This window comes from Nicotiana tomentosiformis, chromosome 7 (assembly GCF_000390325.3).
Source record: "Nicotiana tomentosiformis chromosome 7, ASM39032v3, whole genome shotgun sequence".
Taxonomy (NCBI): domain Eukaryota; kingdom Viridiplantae; phylum Streptophyta; class Magnoliopsida; order Solanales; family Solanaceae; genus Nicotiana; species Nicotiana tomentosiformis.
The window spans coordinates 4,316,540-4,328,623 of NC_090818.1; positions in this window are offsets into that span (position 1 = coordinate 4,316,540).

Below are 12,084 nucleotides of genomic sequence, written 5' to 3' on the forward strand. Positions count from 1 at the left end.
AGAGCTATATATTGCTAGTAAATTAACAAAAAATATTATGTCAGGCCTTGTAGCATTACCAAGATACATAAGTGCACCAATTGCACTAAGATAAGGTATTTCGGGACCAAGGAGTTCATCATCCTCTTCTAGAGGTCGGAACAAATCCTTATTCACTTCAAGTGATCGAACAACCATTGGTATACTCAATGGGTGCGCTTTGTCCATGTAAAAGCGTTTTAAGACCCTTTCTGTATAGGCAAATTGATGGATAAAGATCACGTCTGCTAAATGTTCAATTTGCAGACCAAGACAAAGTTTTGTCTTTCCAAGATCTTTCATCTCAAATTCTTTCTTAAGATATTCAATTGTCTTTTGGAGTTCTTCTGGAGTTCCAACAAGATTTATGTCATCAACATAAACAACAAGTATAACAAATTCTGAAGTCATTTTCTTTATAAAAATACATAGACAGATAACACCATTTATGTAACCCTCTTTTAGCAAATATTTACTGAGGCGATTATATCACATGCGCCCAGTTTGCTTTAAACCGTACAAAGATCTTTGTAATCTGATTGAGTACATCTCTTGAGATTTTGAATATGCTTCAGGCATTTTAAATCCTTCAAGTATTTTCATGTAAATTTCATTATCAAGTGACCCTTACAAATAAGCTGTAACCACATCCATTAGATGTATTTCAAGCCTTTCACGTAAGGCTAAACTGATGGGATATCGAAATGTTATGGCATCTATAACAGGTGAATATGTTTTATCAAAATCGACTCCAGGTCGTTGTGAGAATCCTTGTGCAACAAGGCGAGCTTTGAATCTTTCAATTTCATTTTTATCATTCCTTTTTCGCACAAAAATCCATTTATGACCAACAGGTTTTATACCAGCAGGTGTTTGGACTACTGGTCCAAATACCTCTCTTTTAGCAAGTGCGTTCAATTCTGATTGAATTGCCTCTTGCCATTTTGGCCAATCAAATCTTTGTCGACATTCTTCGACAGATCGGGGTTCAAGATCCTCACTGTCTTTCATAATATTAAGTGCAATATTATATGCAAAAATATTATCCACCACTATTTCAGATCGATTTAAATTAACCCATTCACCAGTAGAACTTATTAAAATCTTCTCACTCACTTGAGTCGTGGGTTTATTGATTTCTTCAGAAATCTCAGAACTAATCAGATCTTGGGTCTCTTCAGGGGATCCCTTCATAGTATCGTTTTGATCATTTGTCGATTTTTTTTCTCGAGGATTTAGATCCTTAGAACCCAAAGGCCTACCACGCTTTAGGTGTGATTTAGGTTCACTAGCTCTCATACCAGTAGATGATCCTGCTGGGGTATCAATTCGGATATGCACATTCTCTGCAGGGATATGCGACTTAGTTATCCTTTTCAAATCAGTAAACGCGTCTGGTATTTAATTTGCTATATTTTATAAATGGATGATCTTCTGGACCTCATGATTATATGTAGGGGTACATATATCAAAATGGGATAATGGTGAAACTTTTCACATAATTTCTCTTTTGATTTCTTTTTTCTCTCCCCCTAATTTTGGAAAATTTATTTCACCAAACCGACAATCTGCAAATCGAGCAGTAAATAAATCTCTCGTCAATGGTTCAAGATAGCGAATAATAAAGGGTGATTCAAACCCAACATATATTCCTAACTTTCTCTGCGGGCCCATCTTACTGCGTTGTGGTGGTGCTACTGGCACATATACAATACATTCAAAAATTCGTAGATGGGCAATATTTGGTTCATGACCAAAAACTAATTATGACGGAGAATATTTATTATAATGTGTTGGTCTGAGACGGATAAGTGATGTTGCATGCAAGATAACATGGCCCCAAACAATAGTGGGTAATTATATTTTTATAAGTAGTGGTCTTGCTATTAATTGCAGGCGTTTAATAAATGACTCTGCAAGGCCATTTTGAGTATGAACATAAGCTACGGGATGTTCAACTTTTATCATAACTGATAGACAGTAATCATCAAAAGCTTGAGATGAGAATTCTCCAGCATTATCAAGGCGAATAGCCTTTATAGAATAATCTAGGAATTGTGTCCTTAATCGAATTATTTGGGCTAATAGCTTTGCAAACGCCAGGTTGCGAGATGATAGTAGGCACACATGATACCATCTTTAAAATGCATCTATTGGGACCATAAAATATCTAAACAACCCACTTGGTGGGTGAATAGGTCTACATATATCCTCATGTATACATTCTAAAAGGGCAAGAGATTCAATGCCAACCTTCATTGGTGATGGTCTAGTGATTATTTTGCCTTGATAACAAGCACCGCAAGAAAATTCATTATTTGTAAGAATCTTCAGGTTCTTTAATGGATGCCCACTCGAATTTTCAGTAATTCGTCTCATCATTATTGATCTAGGATGGCCCAAACGGCCATGCCAAAGCACAAAAATATTTTAATCAGTAAACTTCTGGTTTACGATAGAGTGTGCTTCAACTGTACTAATCTTTGAATAGTACAAGCCAGAAGATAAAGTCGGTAACTTTTCTACAATGCACTTATGGCCAGAAACATTCTTTGTAATATAAAGATATTCCTTATTCATTTCATCTATCGTCTCAACATGATACCCATTTCGGCGGATATCTATAAAACTTAACAAGTTTCTTTGGGACTTAGAGGAGAATAATGCATTATCTATTATAAGTTTTGTTTCCTTAGACAAAAATATAATGGCACTTTCGGAGCCTTTAATCAAACTTATATTACCAGAAATTGTTGAAACATTTGCTTTTTCCTTATGGAAATAAGAAAAGTATTTTTGATCTTTAAATATGGCATGAGTTGTTACACTATTAATTACACAAATATCTTCATGATTAGTCTTTGATCCAAACATAATCTGAGGATTATCCATATTCTTCAAAATGACATAAACAAAATAAATATGATAGTAAACATAATTATCAAATCATAATTTTTTTTATTTATGTACAATAATTACATAACCATACTATATACTACAAACAACAAAAATTAAAATATTTACATTTCTACAGATTCATCACCGATAACATAACTTGTTTCTCCTTGTGGGAGTGCAAAGTAATCAGCTACATCCAAATGCATGAAGTCTAAATTATCTTCAGAAATAAAATTTGCTTCAGCATTTTTCTGTCTTCTTTAGGGAGGCTTGATACAACTCAACCAAGTGCTTTGGCGTACGACAGGTACGTGACCAGTGCTTTTTTCCTCCACATCTATAACATGCATTTTTCGCCTTTGCTTCTTGCACCGCTTCACGCTTTTGTTCCTTCCTTTTCCATTGCTGGTGGTAATGAGGGTTCATTGGTGCATTATTATTACCTTGACTAGAGTTTTTTTTCCCGACCACGGTCATGACCATGACTGGGACCACGTCCTCTTCCACGCTTAGCCTGGTGAAAGTTCGTCTTATTCACTTCAGGGAATGGATAAGAACCAGTAGGTTGGCTTTCATAATTTTTTATTAATAGCCCATTATGTTGCTCGGCTACAAGAAGATGTGAGATAAGTTCAGAATACTTTTTGAATCCCGTCTCTCGATATTGCTGTTGCAGGAGCATATTCGAGGCATGAAAGGTGGTGAAAGTTTTCTCCAACATATTATGATCAGTAATATTATCACTACATAATTGCAATTGAAAAATAATTCTGAACATAGTAGAATTATACTCACTGATAGATTTAAAATCTTGTAGCCTTAGATGAGTCCAATCATAACATGCCTGTGGAAGAACGACCATCTTCAGGTGGTCATATCTATCTTTCAAATTATTTCACATTATGACTGGATCTTTAACAGTAAGATATTCCATTTTCAGGCCTTCATCAAGGTGATGGCGTAGAAATATCATTGCTTTGGCACGACCTTGGTTTGATGCTTGATTTTTGTCCTTGATGGTATCTGCCAGACCTATCGCATCAAGATGAATTTCAGCATCAAACACCTAAGACATATAACTTTTGCCCGATATATCCAGAGCTACAAATTCAAGTTTAGAAAGATTTGACATTATTTAGAAAAAGAAAGTTTGTACCTATGATACTTTCAAAGTATTTGCTCGAGATGGCAGAGTCTTGTGTCGATAACGTGTTATGAAATAAAGACCGTAAAGTAAAGACAAGTATAGAGAGAAACTGATATATTATTCAAACTTCTGTATATAATAAACTGAAATCTCCTATATTTATAGAAGAAAGGAGGTTGTTGTGTAAGTTGCTACTGCACCAGATATAGATAATCTTCTAACGGGGGTAATATTTATCCATAACATAGTACCGAAAGGATAATCTCATTGTACTAGATATAGATAATCTTCTACCCGGGGTGATGTTTATCCATAACAGAGTACTGAAAGGATAAGCTCATTGTACCAAATATAGATAATCTTCTACTGGGGGTGATATTTATCCATAACGGAGTACCGAAAGGATAAACTTCTTCAGGAGGCTTATTTCCAACAAAGTGCTAAATAGATAAATATATTTACGGCGGAGTCTCATATAGATAAGCTTCTTCGGAAAGCTAATTTACAACGGAGTACTAAATGAACATCTATAATATAACTAGTTTCTACGTTCGTGCGATACAAGGATATCTTATGTTAAATATTACCAAACACATTTTAAAAGAAACATTATAAAATGACACAATTATGCTAATAAAGTTGTAAAATCATCACTTAAAAAATGCAACAATACTTAATATTATTTTTCTGATTGGCTGATTTACTTTAGTTAAGTCTTAGTGATTCAGGTACTTAGAAGTCATATATTTTTAAATTAAGATACATTAATAATGAACACAAAAATAGAAAGTCATTAGGCATTAATCCAGTCTCTAGATTCAACTCCTATTCTGATTAATTAAACTCCAATCATATTTCTCATCCACAAGTATACATGTTCGTACATGAAATAGTTTAGTGTGTCCAAATATCGATTGTCACCGATGTACTACATATATGCATTCTTATGTTTTTGTCCTAAAATAGTTAACCTGGTTTTTCATTATTTGCGTTATATTTGAACTACTTTTTTTACTTGTAAACTATTTTATTATATTATCAGCGAGTTATAATTTTTGCTTCAAATCCATAGTGGCTAAAGTTTTAAATATTACGATCCATCAACAAAAAATTATCTTCTTGAAAAAGTATAAAATTTAGCTTTTAAGTAGTATAAAAATCAGTTTACATAATGTATGATGTTAAGTGTTGTTTGTTTTTTCACTTGTGGTTTTGTATTCATTTTGGGCCTAACTAAATTTGATTTGATCCCGAAAGTTTCACTTTAAAGAGTAAAGTGCTCCCGACGAGAACGAATTTTCCAAAGTTCGAATATTAAACTTCGGATTAAGGATGAACAAATACTTACTATTATAAACATAACCTTTGGTGGTGGTTGAGTGCTATTTTATCTTAGTGTCAAAAGTATTTTGTTATCTCTGTAGTTTCAATATTGTGACTATGTTGGTCTGAGCCGGCGGTCTATCGGAAACAATTTCTTTACTTGCATAAGATATGGGTAAGGCTACGTACAAACTACCATCTCTAGATCTCACTTGAAAGATTATACAGAGTATTTTGTTATTAAACAAATATGTTTGAGTGATGAAATAAAAAATAAATATAAGTTCCTGAAAATAATAAATGTTAACCCTATTTAGCTAGCTCAATAAAAAAAAAAGATGTCTTATTGTGATTTTGGCATTGTCTTTAATTATTAAAGATAAAACTCTCTCTCTCTCTCTCTCTCTTTAGATTTTTAATTATATTATTATTATTTTGTTATAATTGTTGAGTATAATTTTCAAATATTATGCAAAAACCCCGAAGAAGAGGAAAATATTAGTATTTGAGTAGAAAATTAAAATTGTTCAAATATAATATCGAACAATTTATAGTTAAACAAGATTAAATGATAATTCTATTTAACATAAAATAACTTTTAAAAAAATGGATTATTATACAAATATAGACATATCAGTACTAATCGACATGGTTGCGACACAAGTTGCATATAAATTTTGTGTCATGAGAATTATCCTTCTCAAAAGAATTATAATTACAAAAGCATATGACGAAGTCATGGTGATATTATGAGTTAAGTGTAAAATGAACGTGCTTTAAACATATTTTTTCCTATCTTTTTTTTTTGTTTATTTTTCTGATTATATTTTAGAAAATCATAGCTCCACTTTCACTCTATTACATTGTGTACTATCTCTGAATGATTGAGTTGATAGTGCTTTTGAATAAAATATTTAATAGTATATTTACGTTAATTTATTTAGCAGGGATGGTGGGAACTTAGACTCCCCAAAACTAATAGATATTGATGGGAGTTAGTTTCAATATTAAAAAAACAGTTATCAACTTTTTAAAAAAGTGTGAATATATATTTATACGTTTCTTGTTTATGCAATGAACTACAAATAATTTTAGCTGTTTTCAAATAAGGAAAATATTTATATAAAGTGAAACTTAATTAATTTTAAATTTCTAAATATAGGAGTTTTTACACAGTTCAAATAAAAAAAATTTAATAATCAAAATTTTAGATGATTTTAAATTCCTAAATATTAGGAACATAATTATTAAATTACAATTTTGTTCAATATAAAATCTACTTTTAAGGGACAAAAAAGGCCAACGACATTTCGTTAAGGACCTTCGTGCTTTTAATATAGTATAGATATAGTAAAATATAATAGGCACAGAAAAAAAATATAAAAATTAATATAAAAAATATTTATATTCATGACTGAGAAATGTCTAAAAAATATATTTTGAAAAATTATTGTAAACATATAACTAAATAAAAAAATTAAAAATTAAATGCGAATACATTAACATCAAAAGACTGCGTACTATGCAAATACGATTAACCATTTAAAATATTATACAGTACTTTCGGAACCAAGTTACTCAATAAAAGAAAAAAGAAAAAAGAAAAACATTTTAAAAAATTACTGCTAATTTTGAAATGCCAGAAATAATCACGTCTTATTTTGTACTCCTACTTGAAAAGTAATCCTAAACTTATTCTTTTTTTCCTTACATAATAAATTCAATTTCTTTTAACTGTTGCAATTAATTAATAAGGAAATATACGTGTCAGCTTTTGATCAGCGTTTGTTAACGTTAAACTTTGTAAAATTGAATGCAGAAATTTATTCTACTTGTATTTTGTATACCAACTTGACTTGGACTCTACCATTAATGAAGTACTTTTACATTTTTGTACATTAATATTATAAGTAATCAATTAATATTTTAGGGCTATTTTGGTCTAGCAATATTGTATTCATACTTTTATAATAATATAGATAATATTATAAGTAATCAATTAATATTTTAGGGCTATTTTGGTCTAGCAACATTGTATTCATACTTTTATAATAATATAGATATAGATAGATATATTTATAACTGTTATAAAATAAAGACAGTAAAGTAAAGACAAGTATAGAGAGAAACTGATATATTATTCAAACTTCAAACTTATGTACATAATGAACTGAATTCTCCTCTATTTATAGAAGAAAGGAAGCTGCTACTGCAAGCTGTTGTGTAAGCTGCTTGTAAGCTGCTAATCTAAGCTATTGTGCCAGATATAGATAATCTTCTACCATGGGTAATATTTATCCATAACGGAGTACCGAAAGGATAAACTTCTCCAGGAGGCTTATTTCCAATAGAGTACTAAGTAGATAAACATATTTACGGCGGAGTCTCATATGGATAAGCTTCTTCAGGAAGCTTGTTTACAACGGAGTACTAAATGAACATCCATAATATAATATATTTATAACGCTCCTCATTGGATATTCATTAAAAGATAATGTGCCTTATTAAAATCTTACTAGGAAAAATTCCTGTGGAAAAAAATCCTAGTGAAGGAAAAAAGTACGCATATTTAGTAATACGCATTGCTAGTTGCCTCATTAAAAATCTTATAAGGAAAACCATGTGGGAAAAAAACTTAGTAAGAAAAAAAGAGTACATTGCGTATTTTACTCCCCCTAATAAAAACCTTATTTCAAATATTTAAGTCTCCGCATTCCAATCTTGTATATCATCTTCTCAAAAGTTGAAGTTGGTAAAGATTTAGTGAATAAATCTGCCGGATTGTCACTTGAACGGATTTATTGCACATTAATGTCACCATTTTTCTGAAGATCGTGTGTGTAGAATAATTTTAATGAAATGTGCTTCGTTATATCTCATTTTATTAATCCTCCCTTCAATTGGGCTATGCATGCAGCATTGTCTTCGTATAAAATTGTGGGTCTTTTCTCACATTCCAAACCATATTTTTCTCGAATAAAATGAATTATTGATCTCAACCATACGCATTCCCTACTTGCTTCATGAATAGCTATTATTTCAGCATGATTTGAAGAAGTAGCAACAATAGATTGCTTTGTGGAGCGCTATGATATGATAGTACCTCCACATGTAAAAATGCACCTGGTTTGAGATCTAACTTTATGGGGATCAGATAAATAACCTGCATCTGCATAGCCAACAAGATCTGCACTATCTTTGTTAGCATAAAACAAACTCATATCAGGAGTTCCCTTTAAATATCCCAATATATGCTTAATCTCATTCCAATGTCTCCGTGTAGGAGAAGAACTATATCTTGCTAGTAAATTAACATAAAATATTATGTCATATCTTGTAGCATTAGCAAGATATATTAGTGCACCAATTGCACTGAGATAGAGTATTTCGGGACCAAGGAGTTCGTCATCCTCTTCTGGAGGTCGGAACAAATCTTTATTCACGTCAAGTGATCGAACAACCATTGGTGTACTCAATGGGTACGCTTTATCCATGTAAAAGCGTTTTAAGTCCCTTTCTGTATAGGCAGATTGGTGGATAAAGATCCCGTCTGCTAAATGTTCAATTTGCAGACCAAGACAAAGTTTTGTCTTTCCAAGATCTTTCATCTCAAATTCTTTCTTAAGATATTCAATTGCCTTTTGAAGCTCTTCTCAAGTTCCAACAAGATTTATGCCATCAACATAAACAGCAAGTATAACAAATTCTAAAGTCATTTTCTTTATAAAAATACATGGACAAATAACATCATTTATGTAACCCTCTTTCAGCAAATATTCACTGAGGCGATTATACCACATGTGCCCAGATTGCTTTAACCGTACAAAGATCTTTGTAATCTGATTGAGTACATTTTCTGAGATTTTGAATATGCTTCAGGGATTTTCATGTAAATTTCATTATCAAGTGACCCGTACAAATAAGCTGTAGTCACATCCATTAGATAAATTTCAAGCCTTTCACGTAAGGCTAAACTGATGAGATATCGAAATGTTATGGCATCCATAACTAGTGAATATATTTTTTCATAATCGACTCCATGACGTTGTGAGAATCCTTGTGCAACAACGCGAGCCTTGTATCTTTCAACTTCATTTTTATCATTCTTTTTTCGCACAAAAAACTCATTTATGATCAACTGGCTTTATACCAGCATGTGTTTGGACTACTGGTCCAAAGACCTCTCCTTTAGCAAGTGACTTCAATTCCAATTGAATTGACTCTTGCCATTTTGGCTAATCAGATCTTTGTCGACATTCTTCGATAGACCGGGGTTCAAGATTCTCACTATCTTGCATAATGTTAAGTGCAACATTGTATGCAAAAATATTGTCCACTACTATTTTAGATCGATTTAAATTAATCCCATCGCCAATAGAACTTATTAAAAGTTCCTCACTTAAGTCTCAGGTTCATTGATTTCTTCATGAATCTCAGAACTAATCAGATCTTGGGTCTCTTCAGGAGATCCCTTCATAATATTATTTTGATCATTTGTCGATTTTCTTTTTCTAGGATTTCGATCCTTAGAACCCAAAGGTCTACCACGCTTCAGGCGTGCTTTAGGTTCACTAGCTCTCATGATAGTAGATGATCCTGCTGAGGCATCAATTCGGATAGGCACATTTTCTGCAGGGATATGCGATTTAGTTATCATTTTCAAATCAGTAAATGCGTCTGGCATTTGATTTGCTATATTCTGTAAATGGATGATCTTCTGGGGTACGTGGATCAAAGTGAGATAATGATGAAACTTTTCACACAATTTTACTTTTGATTTCCTTTTTCTCTCCCCCTAATTGTGGGAAATTTGTTTCATCAAATCAACAATCTGCAAATCGAGCGGTAAATAAATCTCTCGTCAATGGTTCAAGATAGCGAATAATAGAGGGTGATTCAAATACAATATATATTCCTAACCTTCTTTGGGGGCTCATCTTACTGCGCTGTGGTGGTGCTACTAGCACATATACAATACATCCAAAAATTCGTAGATGGGCAATATTTAGTTCATGACCAAAAACTAATTGTGACGGAGAATATTTACTATAATGTATCGGTCTAAGACGGATAAGTGATGTTGCATGCAAGATAACATAGACCCAAACAGTAGTGGACAATTTTATTTTCATAAGTAGTGGTCTTGCTATTAATTACATGCGTTTGATAAATGACTCTGCAAGGCCATTTTGAGTATGAACATAAGCTACGGGATGTTCAACTTTTATCACAACTGATAGACAATAATCATCAAAAGCTTGAGATGAGAATTCTCCAGCATTATCAAGACGAATAGCCTTTATAGGATAATCTAGGAATTGTATCCTTAATCGGATTATCTGGGCTAATAGCTTTGCACAGGTTGCGAGATGATAGTAGGCACACATGAGACCATCTTTAAGATGCATCTATTGGGACCATAAAATATCTAAACAACCCACTTGGTGGGTGAATAGGTCTACATATATCCCCATATATACGCTCTAAAAGGGTAGGGGATTCAACGCCAACCTTCATTAGTGATAGTCTAGTGATCATTTTGCCTTGATAACAAGCATCACAAGAAAATTCATCATTTGTAAGAATCTTCAGGTTCTTTAATGGATGCCCACTCGAATTTTCAGTAATTCGTCTCATTATTATTGATCCAGGATGGCCCAAATGGCCATGCCAAAGCACAAAAGTATTTGAATCAGTAAACTTCTGGTTTACGATAGAGTGTGCTTCAACTGTACTAATCTTTGAATAGTATAAGCCGTAAGATAAAGTTGATAACTTTTCTATAATGCATTTCTGGCCAGAAATATTCTTTGTAATATAAAGATATTCCACGTTCATTTCATCTATTGTCTCAATATGATACCCATTTCGGCAGATATCTATAAAACTCAACAAGTTTCTTCGGGACTTGGAGAAGAACAATGCATTGTTGATAATAAGTTTTGTTCCCTTAGACAGAAATATAGTAGCTCTTCCGGAGCCTTCAATCAAACATATATTACCAGAAATTATTGAAACATTAATTTTTTCCTTATGAAAATAAGAAAAGTATTTATGATCTTTGAATATGGCATGAGTTGTTCCACTATCAATTACACAAATATCTTCATGATTGGTCTTTGATCCAAACATAATTTGAGGATTATTCATATTCTTCAAAATGACATAAACAAAATAAATATGATAGTAAACATCATTTTCAAAACATAACTTTTATTTATGTACAATAATTACATAACCATACTGTCTACTACAAACAACAAAAATTAAAATATTTATATTTTTACAGATTCACTACCGATCACATGACTTGTTTCTCCTTATGGGAGTGCAAAATAATCGGCTACATCCAAATGCATAAAGTCTAAATTATCTTCAAAAATAAAATTTGCTTCAGCATTTTTCTCTGTCTTCTTCAGGGAGGCTTGATACAGCTCAACCAGGTGCTTTGACGAACGATATGTACGTGGCCAGTGCTCTTTTCCTCCACATCTATAGCATGCATTTTCTGGCTTTGCTGCTTGAACCGCTTCATGCTTTTGTTCCTTTCTTTTCCACTACTGGTGGTGAGGAGGGTTCTTTGGTGCATTGTTATAACCACGATTAGAGTTTCCTCCCCGACCACGGCCATGACCACGACTGGGGCCACGTCCTCTTCCACGCTTAGCTTGGTGGAAGTTCGTCTCATTCACTTCAGG